The 15,168-nt window shown below is 45.5% G+C and overlaps 1 protein-coding gene across 2 annotated transcripts in view; it reads left to right on the top strand.

Moving 5' to 3' along the window:
* LOC141265126 (ATP-binding cassette sub-family B member 5-like) overlaps positions 1-15,168 on the top strand; it is a 762,083-nt gene that overhangs the window by 617,598 nt on the left and 129,317 nt on the right. The gene's annotated exons all lie outside the window — the stretch shown is intronic.

Raw genomic sequence — 15,168 nt, 5'->3', positions numbered from 1 at the left:
AGTAAGCTGTATGTATGTCCTAATCCCCTATGCCAGTCACAAAAAGACCTTTTATTATACTTACAGATAGGCGTCTCTGGTCTTGATTCGGTGCTTTCTCTCTTCTTATGATCGCCGACCTTGTTCTCAGCTTTGGTGGATGACGCTAGTGATAAGAGAATATGTTCGAAATCCGATCTCCAAACTTAAGTTCGACACGAATGTGGCACATTCGGATTCATGATCGTAAAGGCTAGCACAATTTGTTAAATTTGGGAAAATCGGCGACATTCGGCGAATTTGCACGGGTACGTGATTGCGAGGCAACTACAGCGTTTTTAACAGTTTTGCTAGCATTGTGCTTGTGTATGATGAGCAGGGGGGCATGGTAGATGAGTGGGGGGGCTGATGATGGCTCAGACCAGGTCAGATCAGTGGCGCACTGTGTTGTTTTTTTTATCTGTAGATGGTAACTTTAAGTCAAGAAAGCGTGACTAGCCAATCAGAGCGCAGGAAGTATCCACAGTGTCCCAGACACAAGGTCTTCTGCAATTGGCTGGTGAAATTGCATGTCCTCTCTATATAAAAAGTGGCCATGTTCCCTCAGCACTATTTTATGCATGTCATACGTGATAGATGCTGCTCCTGCACCAAGCTCCTGTTTAATGAGAGATATTAGCTAGATAGATGGGCGCTTCTGTGGAAGTCAGATAGTGTAGATAAGTCATGTGCTGTGTACCTGTTCAATCGACCTTACAGCACTGTTTTTGTGCAATTACTGAGATTCTGACAGAAAGAGCAGGGCTCATTTCATAGAACAGTGTTGTGCACTGGTTGTACTGTCTTTGCTCCATGCAGGAGTATACCTTCAATCTATTTTTGCACTTGCTAATGTGATAAAGCAAGCAAGTCCTTGTAGGCCACTTTTTAATTTGTGTGGTTGAAATTCAGCTATCTGCAGAGCTTGTCAGTTCAGAGCTTCTGAGTGCAGAGCACAAAAAACTTTTTTTTTCGTTTGCTAATGTGATAGTGCAAGCTGTGTTACCCCAGTTTGTAATTTTTTGGGTCGGTGAACTTTAGCTGTATGCACAGTAAAACAAATATATTTTTTCTGTTGGCAGGCAGAGTCCACCAAAGATTTTTTTTTGTGTGACAAACATCATATACTGTGCTATACGTCAGCAACTATATTAGTGGCGGTGAACTTCAGCTGTTTTCAGAGTAAAATAATTGATTTTTTGTCTTGCTAGGCAGAGTCCACCAAAGATTTTTTTTGTGTGGCAAACGTGATACACTCTGCTAAAAGACCCTTACTATCTTAGTGGCTGTGAACCTCAGCTGTTTTCAGAGTAAAATAATTGATTTTTTGTCTTGCTAGGCAGAGTCCACCAAAGTTTTTTTGTGTGGCAAATGTCATACACTGTGCTATATGTCAGCTACTACATTAGTGGCGGTGAACTTCAGCTGTTTTCATAGTAAAAAAAAGTTTTTTTCTTTTGCTAGCCACATTCCAAAAAACTTTTTTTCTGTCTCAAACGTGTTACACTCTGCTATAAGCCACCTAGTCCTTTTAGTGACGGTGAAATTCAGCTGTATTCAGAGCTTGTTTAGAGTCAAAAAATCTAATTTTTTTGCTGTTCCTAATGTGATACTGCAGGCTAAATCTGAGTTTGAAATAGTTTGGAGAATATCTCATATGTTATACAGGCCTCATCCGCAGTAAAAAAATACTTTCTTCTATTACTAAGGTCATACACTAGGGGACATCTCAGGATGACAAGGGAGGGTGGTTCACTGTGATTGAGGGGGTTGGCGATACCAGAAAAACTGTTAGTTAAGGTGTTAGTGAAGGCAAGGAACAAATGGAAGAGGAAGAGGTGATGGGCGATCAACAGTCAGAACATGAAGAGGATAATCATCCCCTCTCTGTTCATGTTTGGCAGGAGGGGACAGAGGAAACAAGCATCAGAATTACCCAGCCACCAACACAGCATGGGCTTGAACCTAAAGAAATAGAACGACATATGAATGCATTCTTGCTGCATTATCTGCAACATGATCCCAGTATAATTATGATTCGAAATAGTGCTGACTACTGGTGAGTAAATTTTGCCAGATACTTCCCACCCTGGAAAGGGACTTGCGAATGCTGCAGTATCGAAATACACTTTTACACAACCGTAAGATAGGTTTTCCCCAAGCCAGCAGTGAGTCATGCAGAGTTCATTGCAGCTCTACACTTTCAACCTCTGGCACGTCAATTCGTCAGCGCCAAAATATTAGCAGCAGCAGTAGTGTAAGTGGAAGAAACAATTTCTGTGAGTCTTTTCACACATTTTTTAGACCAGCTCATGCACCTGCTCAACAGATTACTAGTCTGACATGTGGTGAATGACTGGAGAGGATGGTGCACTCCTGATTGAGTCTCCATCTGCTGGGTTGGCTGTAGTGGAAGAGGTTTTGGTCCCCATTATGCTACTTCTACTCCAGTGAAATTGATGCCACTTTGGTGGTTTTAGGCCCTAGTTTATTAAAATGTGAACACTCCTGATTGGGTCTCCATCTACTGGGTTGGCTGTAGGTATCTTTCCTAATTCTACAATTTCTACTGTACTAAAATTGATGAGACTTTGCTGGTGTCTGCCACTAATGTTTGGAAATCTGGTGAATCCTGATTGGGTCTCCATCTATTGGGTTGGCTATAGTTGAAGCGGTGTTGGTCCCCATTATACTACTTAAACTCTAGTGAAATCGATGCCACTTTGGTGGTTTTAGGCCCTCATTTTTTTAAAAGTTGACACTCCTGATTGTGTCTCAATCTATTTGGTTTGCTGTAGTGGAAGAGGTTTCTGTCTCCATTATACTACTTCTACTCTAGTGAAATTGATGCCACTTTGTTGGTGTCTGCCACTACTTTTTGGAAATGTGGAGAATCCTGATTGGGGCTCCATCTATTGGGTTGGCTGTAGTGGAAGAGGTTTTGATCTCCATTATACTACTTCTACTCTAGTGAAATTGATGCTACTTACTGGGTTGGCTGTAGGGGAAGAGGTGTTGTTCCTAATTCTACAATTTATACAGTACTGAAATTGATGCTACTTTGTTGGTGTCTGCCACTAATGTTTGGAAATGTGGGGAATACTTATTGGGTCTCCATCTATTGCGTTGGCTGTAGTGGAAGAGGTTTTGGTCTCCATTATACTACTTCTACTCTAGTCAAACTGATGCCACTTTGTTGGTGTTAGGCCCTAATTTAGGGAAATGTGAACACTCCTGGTTAGGTCTCCATCCATTTGTATAGTTATACTGTAGTGAAATATATTATTTGGTGCAGATATTGTTCTCCACAAAGGAGTACACAAACATGATGAACTCAAAATTGGTTTTGAATAAACAACCATCAGCCGCCCCATCAAACGCATCTGCTGCTTCCTTCTCCTCTGTTACTGTGCCAAGTATTGTCACACAGGTCTCCTACCGCAGAACTCATGGTTGTATACTCTCTCCAGTCAGGCTGAGTGAGAGCCCGTCAGCTGTAACAGAAGAGGACATGCCTGCTGTGTTTGTTTCACCGAGCACACCACATGTTTCTCAATCCACCAAAACATCTCTTCCTTCACCTTACTCACGGTCTAGTAGTTTGTCCATTTCACCATACTCCGCCCTGCAGCCAGCCCTCGGCCCCACAGTTGTGGTGAGGTAAAAGATTGTTTAATCCTACACATAACAAAGCCAAGAGGTTGAACTACACCATCTCCAAGCTGTAGGCCACGGAAAGGTCTTAAACCCTAATTTTCTTAAATGTGACCAGTCCTGATTGTGTCTCCATCTACTTGGTTGACTGTACTGGAAGATGTCTCAGTTCTAAAGTTCTAATTACACTATTTCTACTGTAGTGAAATTGATGCCACTTTGCTGGTGTCTGACACAAATTTTTGGAAATGTGAAGAATCCTGATTGGCTCTCCATCTATTGGGTTTGTCTGTAGTGGAAGAGTTGTCGGTCACCATTATACTAGCTCTACTCTTGTGAAATTAATTCTTTGGTGCAGATATTTTTTGTCACAGGGGTACACAAGATACAATCCAAATTGGTTTTCTTAGTACCGTGGTATATAAAGCAGGCTATATTTCATATTTTAATTTTTCAGTGCTGATATTGTTCTCCATATATGGGTACAAAATAGTAATGAGAGAGCACTAAATGTGCTTAACTTAGTGATTCAGCGGGTTTCTCAAAATCTACCCAGATCTGCCAGAGCTGTTTGTGAAAGTACAACGCATGTGTGCCCATTTCAGAAAGTCAGCTATTGCTTCCACCACCTTGGCAGTGCTTCAGCAGCATTTGCCGCTTCCAGCTCACAGACTGTTGTGCGATGTCACCACATGTTGGAAATCAACGTTGCAAATGTTGGGAAGGATTTGTAAGCAGCAGAGGGCAGTTGTTGAGTACCAGCTTCAACATGCCCATGCATTCAGGTCAGCTTCCGCACATAAGATGGTCAGGGGCAATGACGCCATAATTAGCGTCACCATCCTGTTTCTCTGTCTACTGAAACGCTCGGTGCTCACAGTTAAAGAGGAGGCATTGCAGTCGGAGCAAGGAACTATGCAGCCCAGCCTCATCTTATCTCAATGCGGAATGTGTGATAATGAGGAGGAGGATGAGGAGGAGAACATGGACAGTCATTCTCTTGGGGAGGACAGGAAAGTCTTGGCTGTCTTGGAAGTCTTGATACGCCTCTTTCAGTCTGTGGAAAAGCTGTATGAGTTTTGCTTAATGACCTTAAACCGTGGCTTTGTTTATGCACGTTATTTATCAAAATGCATTGCAGATCAGGCCATTGTCCAATTCTGTAGTCCTTAAATTCAAGGCGTTAAGAAAGATCTTTGTCTGTAACTAAGCACCACCAAGAATTGTGAGCGGATGTTGGACGGGCTGCCATTGCTTATGCAACAAGCTGCATTAGAGGACTTCCTGGGAGAAATGACACCTGAAGTAGATATGGTTTCCCTCTATGCCAGTCCTTTCACCGAGCGAAAGACTATGGCTGTGGTGAAAAACAACACTCACCGAGAAGCAGTGTCAGACTGAAGAACATTGGGCCCACCAAGGATCTGATTCTGAGGGACCACCTTTCTTCCCTGCTAAAGAGCTCCATAGCAGCAGCAAGGTTTGTGCTATGAACTCTCCTGAAGGAAAAGCCAGGGCCCCCCTCCAGTTCTCTGGTGGGCCCGTCCACTCCTGCTGAGAAGCGTCCCTGACTAAGAAAAGTGTGTGGGAAGGTTTCCAGACACTCTATGGCTGTTTTTTTTTACTGTGGACTGGCTCCGTTCCATCCCTGGCCACATTCACTTGTTCACATGTTTATGGTTAGGCGGTCCTTCCCAGTAAGTGCACTGGGGAGGGCACGGGTAATGTTCTGGGACCCGTGCTTGTGGAAGGCAGGGACAACACCGGGAGAAATTGTGGTGGCTGAGGACCGAGTATGGAGACCCGGCCGCCACCATGAGGTTTTGAAAAGCTTCTGCCTCCACGAGCCTAAAAGGCAACATTTCAAGTGCAAACAGCTGTCCAGAAATATGGCAGTTTAGTATTGCGGCTGGTGGGTGGGTGGCTGGCTGGCTGCATACTTGCGCATGCATTCCAAGTAACAGAAAACTACGGAGATAGATGGCCTCATCATCATCACAACCTGAAAGGTTTGCGCTATGAACTCTCCCGATGGAGAAGCCAGGGCCCACCGGAGGATTCTCTGGTTCTCTGGTATTCCCATCCAACCCTGCCAAGAAGCAGCCCTGGCTAAGAAAAGTGTGTGGGAAGGTTCCTGGACATTCTATGTCTGCTTTTTTGCTGTGGACTGGCTCCCAATTGCCCAGCGTATCCAGTTCAAACTGCTAACACTGACGTACAAAGCCACCCATAACCTTTTTTCTCCGTACATCTCTGAACTAATCTCCCGATATATTCCCTTACGTAATCTCCGGTCCTCCCAAGACCTCCTTCTTTCCACACTTATTTGTTCCTCAATAGTGATGAGTGAGCAAGCTCATCTCGCACTGATCAGTGCTTGCCCAGGCATCTCACTGCTCGAGATGCTCGGCGCTCGCCGTGTATTTCCAGCGTTGCTCGGCGGGAGCTCGGGTCTCCTCCCTGCATGTTTGGTGCTCTTTACAGAGCCATTAAACATGCAGGGATTGCCTGCCACTCACAGTAATGCTGTAGCCATGCTGATTGTGGCATTACAGTGATTGGCTGGCCGCACAGCTTCATCAGGTCTATATCAGACCTGGTGCCGCCATTCTCGTTACAGTCACTCCGGAATCAGACAGTGTAGGGAGAGGTGTTGCTGAGCTAGGGAGAGATTTGCTTGTTTCTAATTAGTGTAGGTGTACCAAACTATGTTAGAAACACATATCCATCTCAACAAACAGTCCTTTTGAGGACTAATCCATCTGCAGAGATATCAGGCAGGCAGTGTATATAGGCAGGCAGGCAGGGTATATAGCAGACTGCAGTGCACATAGCACAAGAGGCTCCATTCCAGTTTTGTCTGCTGCTGCTGTTAGATATTTCTAGAAATAGGCCCAGGTCTCAGGGGCCAGGAATAATTTTCTTTTGGATCTTAATCCTCATTATTTGCTTAAAAAGCAATCCAGAGAACACCGTTGTTCTGCGCCATTTGCTTGTTGGCACTGCAAAATACCGCCAAGTCCTTTCCATATTACAGCGCTAGCAATCCAGCTATTTAAAACTGTGGTTTGTCCATCACACGGATCACATATAACTGCGCTGAAAATACTGCCATTTCTGGCATCCATTAAAAATTTGTTTCAGTGTGTCAGTGAAGCAATTGACACCAGTTTGCTGTTCAAAATAGTTACCTACTGCATATTCCTTACCCTGATCCTCCTTCCTCCCACAATGCCGAGTGCCCGGGGACAAATGATCCCACAATTGGACACTCTGAAGAGCTGTTCACTTTTCCATTCATAGATTCAGGCCTCTCGCCCGGTCCACTTGAAGCAAGGCAAGAGGAGATCGCGTGTAGCGATGCCCAAATATTTGAGCAGCCACTGTCACACAAAGGCGACGGTGGGAAAGTGTCACAAGAGGTGGACGATGATGAGACACAATTGACAGAAAGTCAGGAAGAGGACCAGGGTGCGGAAGTGGAAGACGAGGTGGTGGATGATATAGTAACTGACCCAACCTGGCAGGAGGACATGCAGAGCGAGGAGACCAGCACACAGGGCGAGGGAGGCAGAGCCTTTTAGGCTCATGGAGATGGAAGCATTCCACAACCTGATGGCGGCGGCCATCCCTCGGTACTCTGTCCCCAGCCGCCAATATTTTTCCCAGTGTGCCGTCCCCGCATTACACAAGCACGTGTCCCAAAACATTAGCCGTGCCAATGCAGTTACCGGGAAAGTCCACCTAACCACGGACACGTTGACAAGTGCTTTTGGGCATGGACGGTACATCTCGCTGACGGCACACTGAGTTAACATAGTGAAAGCTGGGACCCAGTCGGACCTTGGGACGGAACACGTCCTCCCGATGCCAAGGATTGCAGGCCCTAGGTCAATCTGGGTTGCCCCCACGGTCTACAGCTCCTGCACCTCATCCTCTGCATCCTCCTCCTCCTCTTCAGCCGCCATCTCCGAAATGACCACATCAGTCACAAGCTGGAAGCACTGCAGCACTGCCTCGGCCAAGCGGCAACAGGCTGTGCTGAAGCTAATATGCTTAGGTGACAAACCTCACAATGCTGAAGAGTTGTGGACAGCTCTGAAAGAGCAGGCAGATCTGTGGCTCACACCACTGTACCTAAAGCCAGGCATGGTCATGTGTGACAATGGCCGGAACCTGGTGGCGGCTCTGAGGTGAGGCGAGCTCACACACGTACCATGCCTGGTACATGTGCTTAACCTAGTGGTTCAGCGGTTTCTCAAATCCTACCCGGAGCTGCCGGATCTTCTTCCTAAAGTATGCCACCTATGTGCCCATTTTAGAAAGTCACCTACAGCTTCTGCCGCCCTTGCCGTTTTTCTGCCGCATTTGCAGCTACCGGCTCACAGACTGGTGTGTGATGTCCCCTCACATTGGAACTCTACACTGCAGATATTGGGAAGGATTTGTGGGCAGAAGAGGGCAGTTGTTGAGTACCAGCATCAATAAGGCCATCGGTATTCAGTTAAGACTCCACACATAAGACCTCAGGAGTGGACATGGATGTCAGACATATGTACCATCCTCCAAAACTTTGAGGACTCCACCAAGATGGTGAGTGGCGATGACGCCATAATTAGCGTCACCATCCCGCTTCTCTGTCTTCTGAAATGCTCTCTGCTCCCAATCAAAGAGGATGCATTGCAGGCGGAGCACGATGAGATGAAGCAAGGAACCATACAGGGTGATTACACACAGCCCAGCCTCATCTCATCCCAACGTGGATTGGGTGACAATAAGGAAGAGGAGGAGGAGGAAAAACAGGAGCTAGTTTCATGCGATATAGATGGTACTACCTGCACAGCTTGTCATACAGTCTGTTCAGCGTGGATGGCCAGAGGACAGAGAGGAGGAGGAGGAGAGCATGGTCAGTCATCCTCTTGGTGAGGACACGGAAGTCTTGCCTGTTAGTAGTCTGGCATGCATGGCTGAGTTTATGTTATGCTTCCTTTCCCATGACCCTCGTGTTCTCAAAATTTTGGGTGACAGTCATTACTGGTTGGTGACACTTCTAGACCCACGCTACAAGGAGAACTTTATATCTCTTATTCCTGAGGCGGACAGGTCTACAAAAATGGGGCAGTACCAGAAGGCCCTTGTTGCAGAACTCTTAAAAAAAAATCCCATCTGAAAATGCTGGTGGCAGAGGTCACACTTCATTGGATAACCAAGGAGTACAGGCGAGAGAGACATAACTCCAATCCAGCAGAGGCCGGGGAACACTGTCAAAGTTCTGGGAGTATTTTCTCAGCCCCTCCCATAGCACAAGCCCTGAGGCGCGGCGTACTCTCACAAGGAGTGCAAAGTTTAAGAAGATGTTGAGGGAGTAGCATGCCGACCGTACCAACATACTCCGTTATTCCTCTGTGCCTTATTATTATTGGGTATCCAAGATGAATACGTGGAATGATCTGGCTATCTATGCCATGGAGATCCTGGCCTGCCCTGCCGCCAACGTTTTATCAGAGTGGGTTTTTAGTGCCGCTGGTGGAATTATAACTGATAAGTGCATCTGCCTGTCAACTGAAAATGCTGACAGGCTGACTCTTATAAAAATGAACAAGGGCTAGATTGGGCCAGACTTCTCAACACCACCGAATGATAGCAGCGTAACATAAACTCAAATCCAGTGTCTATTTTTGGGAGATGTATTCCCTTACACCTTTACACACCCAGACATGGGTATACACTTCCTTATTTTGGCTATTTGCTCTTGTCCTCCTCCTTCTCCTCATCCTCCACCACCATATCACCAGGGTGACCGTGGTCCGTGATGCAACACCCACATAATTTTTTTAAAGGGTGTTTATGATGCCCGTAAAAAAATTTTACCCCTAGGTGACAAACCGTACAATGCTGAAGAGTTTTAGACATCTCTGAAAGAGCAGGCAGATCTGTGGCTCTCACTACTGAACATACAGCCAGGCTTGGTCATGTGTGGCAATGGGCGGAACCTGGTGACGTAGAAATGACAGCCAGATTAGATACAGTTTCCCGCTATGACAGTCATTTCACCGAGCTAAAGAATATGGCTGTGGTGAAATACAACTCCCAATGAGAAGCTGTTTCAGATTGAAAAACATTGGGTCCACCAGAGGATTTGATTCTGAGGGCTCACCTTTCCCCCCACTCAAAAGCCCCATAGCAGCTGCAAAGTTAGCGCTATCATGAACTCTCCTGATGTAGAAGCCAGGGCACACCAGAGGATTCTCTGGTGGGACCGTCCAACCCTGCCAAGAAGCAGTCCTGGCTAAGAAAAGTGTGTGGGAAGGTTCCCAGACACTTAATGGCTGATTTTTTTACTGAGGTGGAAACCCACGCAAACACGGGGAGAACATACAAAATCCTTGCAGATGTTGTCCTTGCTGGGATTTGAACCTAGGATCCCAGGGCTGCAAGGCTTCAGTGCACTGCTAACCACTGATTCAATGTGCTGCCATTCACCCTCTGATATCTAAGAGGCTGGAGAAACTTGCACCTACTGCCACTCTATCTTCAGCTCCTTTGTTAGAAACTAATGTATTTGGGCAGCCACTCAGTCTACCAAATAAAATTCCTGAGAAGGAAATTGGGGATGGCTTCGCTACTGGTAATGGGGGCAGTGCAAATATCATGGCATCGTACCATAGTTTACAGGAAATATTCCAGGCTGGTAGGAGGCAAGCATATTCAGACAGAAATGTACCAGCAGTAATGTTCAGGGACCTGTGCTTGTAGAAGGCGGAGACAACACCGGGAGAAATAGTGGCCGCTGGAGACCGAGTATGGACGCGAGGCATGAGGTTGTGAAAAGCTTCCACCTCCATGAGCCTAAAAGGTCACATTTCAAGTGAAAGCAGCTTTAGAGGACTTCCTGGGAGAAATGACAGCTTGAGTAGATATGGTTTCCCAAGTTCTTTCACCAAGCTAAAGAATTTGGCTGTGGTGAAATACAACTCAGCAAAAAAAGCTATGGACTGGCTCTGTACTGTCCCTGGACACATTCACTTGACCACGTGTTTGTGGGTAGGCGGTCCTTCCCAGTAAGTTCACTGGCGAGGGCACGGGTAAAGTTGTGGGACACATGCTTGTGGAAGGCGTAGACGATACCAGGAGAAATAGTGGCGGCTCGGAACCGAGTATGGACACCCTGCTGCCGACGGCATGAGGTTGTGAAAAGCTTCCACCACCACGAGCCTAAAAGGCCACATTTCAAGTGCAATCAGCTGCCCAGAAATCTGTCAGTTTAGTATTGCGGCCTGTGGGTGGGAGGCTGGCTGGCTGGCTGGCTGCATACTTGCGCTTGCATTCCAAGTAACAGAAAACTAAGCAGATGGTGGCCTCTATCATCATGGACTCACCTCGGCACTATGAACTCTCCAGAAGGAGAAGCCAGGGCTCACTGCAGGAGTCTCCGGTTCTCTGGTGGGCCCGTCCAACCCTGCCGAAAAGCAGCCCTGGCTTTTTTAATGTGGATCGGAAGTTCTTATGCATGTTATTTCTCAAACTGCATTGCAGATCAGGCCATTGCCCAACTCTGTAGTCATGAAATTAAATGCGCAAAGAAAGATGTTTGTGTGTCAAAGCACCACCGACAACTGCGAGCTGATGTTGGACGGGCTGCCATTGCTTCTGCAACAAGCTGCATTAGAGGACTTCCTGGGAGAAATGACACACAGAGTAGATATGGTTTCCCTCTATGCCTCTATGCCCTTAATTCTATAGGTCTTCGTTCAGACTAGCCGAGGACTAAGGCGGGTCTGTTCTCTAGGAACAGGCAGCCCGCTACATCGTAGGGATTCAGCTTAGTCTTACTGTAGGGACAGCTTTCCCCTATCTTTCCTTAGTACATGTTGCAGATCATAACAGTAAATCCAGCCCAAAAAAACTCATAGGAATGAAATTCGGGGATCAGTATGGTTTCCGTCCAGGATTTGGCTCAACTCCTGCAGGGATTGTCTCTGGAGGTGGCCGAGCTTCAGCAACACGTAAGTAGCTGTCCTGGAGCGCATTTTGTTGAACCCAAGGTAGGACGGCCTGATGTTTTTTATGGTAAACAGCAAGATTTTTTTTCCTTTATAAATGCTTGTTTGTTATATTTTCCTTTGAGACCAAGATCCTCTGGGAATGAATCACAGCGCATTGGTTTTATTATGTCACTTATGCGCTATGAACCACAGGGGTGGGCCTTTTCTCTCCAGCCTAATGATCCGTGTTTAAGGTCTGTTGAAGAATTTTTTTCTGCTATGGGGCTAATGTATGACGATCCTGATCGAATCTCATCTGCTGAATCAGAACTTAGACGTTTGAATCAGGGGTCAGATGATGAAAATTATTGCACACACTTCAGGAGATGGGCTTCAGAAGTTAAATGGAATGATCCGGCGCTGAGATGTTTATTTCTTGCTGGTCTGAGTGAAAGGGTTAAGGATTTGCTAATTGCATTCCCTGCACCTGAGACTCTGCAGGAAGCTATGCAGTTAGCTGTTTGTATAGACAGGAGACTGAGGTGCAGGCTCAATGAGGTAAAGACTCCTGTAATGTCAGGTCCTAGTACACAGAAAATCTGCCCTGTTGATGGGGAACTGATGGAGGTTGGAGCGATGTCACTCCGTCCTCAGGAAAGAGACCGGAGATTCACCGAGGGATTGTGTCTTTATTGTGGTAAAGCTGACCATTTGATTAAGTATTGTGAGCGTCGTTTAAGTAAAGAAAAAAAAAGGTCAGTTACGCCCATATAGCTTGTTTACGCTCTGCAGGAGAGTTTCTTTCTGGGAGTACTACTCTGCAGGGAGATTTGATTGAATTTCAGGTATTTGTGGATTGTGGTTCAACACTTAATGTGATTGATAAAGGGTTTTTGGAAAACCTTAAATTGAAATACAAACCTTTGTCATCACCTATTTCTGTGGTTGCAATTGATAACACTCCTTTGAAATGTATTACTCACAAGACATGATGCATTTCCCCTCACTATCAATGGAGTTCACAAAGAAATTTTGGACTTAGTTGTTTTGGATACTTTGCCCTCTCCAGTTGTTGGACTGGTCTACTAATGTGATTAAGTCTTGGAGTCCGAAGTGCTATGATAAATGTTGTAATGGTCGCATTGCGGCTGTGGAAAAAGGGGAATTACTGGTACCTATTCAAGATTTTTGGAGGGTTTTTTTCGGAGGAGGAGTCGCAAGTTTTACCTCCTCACAGGGATTATGATTGCGCCATTGAGTTTGTTCTGGGTGCTACTCTTTCCAAAAGTCGCTTGTTTAATCTGACTATCCCTGAAAGAAAGGCCTTGGAGGAGTACATAGAGACTAGCCTGGCTGCTGGACACATTAGACCTTCTAAGTCACCTGTGGCAGTTGGATTCTTCTTTGTTAAAAAAAAGGACGGCGGTTTACGTCCATGACTGGATTTTCGTGAAATTAATAAGATTACCGTACGCAATTCCTACCCATTGCCGTTAATTCCTGACTTGTTTAACCAGTTAGTGGGAGCCAAGTGGTTCTCCAAAATTGATCTCCGGGGGGCATACAATTTGTTACGTGTGAAGGAGGGTGATGAATGGAAAACTGCTCTTAACACTCCGGTAGGTCATTTTGAGAATCTGGTGATGCCTTTTGGTCTTACCAATGCACCTGCATTTTTTCAGAACCTTATTAATGACATCCTGAGACCTTTGATTGGTAAGAATGTGGTTATGTATTTGGATGACATTTTGATTTATTTACTAGATCTAGAGTCCCATTGGCTGAGTGTACGTGAAGTTTTGCTGTTATTGAGTGATAATTCACTCTTTGCTAAGCTGGAGAAATGTGAGTTCGCTGTGCAGAAAATAAATTTTTTGGGCTACATCGTCTCCAGTGAGGGCTTTGAGATGGATCCTGTGAAGGTTCAGGCTGTGCAGGAATGGCATAGGCCTATTGGTTTGAAATCTATACAGAGATTTTTGGGTTTTTCCAATTATTACAGGAAATTCATTAAGAATTTTTCTGTAATTGTTAAACCTCTAACTGATCTCACCAGGAAAGGTGCGAATACGGCCCAGTGGACCACTGAGGCCATTGAAGCGTTTGAGAATCTCAAAGAGAGGTTCAGTTCTGCCCCTATCCTTATGCAGCCTGATGAGACCAAGCCTTTTTTGGTCGAGGTCGATGCATCATCGGTGGGGGTTGGAGCAGTTTTGTCTCAGGAGAACAAGGGTGGAGTACATCCTTATGCCTTCTTTTCGAAAAAAATTTTGGAAACCGAACTGAATTATGATGTTGGAAATTGGGAGTTGCTGGCTATTAAACTTGCGTTTGAACATTGGTGTCATTTTTTGGAAGGCGCTAGATTTCCTATTCAGGTTTTAACAGATCATAAGAATTTGATCTATCTGGATGCTGCCAAGCGCTGGAATGCCCGTCAAGCTAGGTGGGCACTTTTTTTTTCTCAGTTTCATTTTTCTGTTGCCTATATCCCTGGTACTAAGAATGTTAAAGCCGATGCTTTATCTCGCAGCTTCTCTCCTACAGTCGGTGTCGAGGAGGAGGAGAGCATTTTACAGAAAGGAGTTGTGGTGGCGGCTTTGGACTCCGTTTTGGAGAATGGGATTCTGAATGCTCAAGATGCTCCATCTAACACTCCCCATGTGAGGTTGTTCGTGCCTAGAGCCTTTAGGAGAGATTTGTTTGTGGAGTGTCATGAGTCTCGGTTGGCAGGTCATCCAGGAGTTTCGGAGACTAAGAGACTTATCAGTCGCAGTTTTTGGTGGCCTGGATGGCAGAAGAAAATCATCAAGTGGGTGCGTCAGTGTACTGTGTGTGCTAGGTCAAAGGCTTCACATACTCCTGCTGCGGTGCTGCTTTGCCCTCTGGAGGTTCCTAGTGCGCCTTGGACGCATCTCACTATGGATTTTATTACTGATCTTCCTGTGTCCGAGGGTTTTACTGTCATCTGGGTGGTCATGGACCGTTTTAGTAAGATGTGTCATTTGATTCCATTCATTAAGTTGCCCTGCGCCAAGACACTCGCTAAGGCATTTGTTAAGGAGATTGTCAAGCACCATGGCGTTCCCACGGATATTGTTTCTGATAGAGGACCTCAGTTTGTGACTCGCTTTTGGCGAAGCTCATCAAGAGAATGCCAAGAGTGTGCAAAGCAGTCATCAAAGCAATAGGTGGCTACTTTGAAGAACCTAGAATATAAGACATATTTTCAGTTGTTTCACACTTTTTTGTTAAGTATATAATTCCACATGTGTTAATTCATAGTTTTGATGCCTTCAGTGTGAATGTACAATTTTCATAGTCATGAAAATACAGAAAAAACTTAAAATGAGAAGGTGGGTCCAAACTTTTGGTCTGTACTGTATTTCCCAGGAAAACCCATTTTGGATTCGTTTTTGTGAGTTTAATTGTGAGTCCATAAAAGTGGCGTAATACCTCTGACAACATTGTTGACAGCAGTGACTTGGGAGTCAAAAATGCTTCCAGGGGT

The sequence above is a fragment of the Phyllobates terribilis genome, unplaced genomic scaffold (genome assembly GCF_046119375.1).
Source record: "Phyllobates terribilis strain yellow unplaced genomic scaffold, ASM4611937v1 Scaffold_4__5_contigs__length_816908805, whole genome shotgun sequence".
Classification (NCBI taxonomy): Eukaryota; Metazoa; Chordata; class Amphibia; order Anura; family Dendrobatidae; genus Phyllobates; species Phyllobates terribilis.
This window is presented reverse-complemented; position numbering and strand designations above follow the sequence as displayed.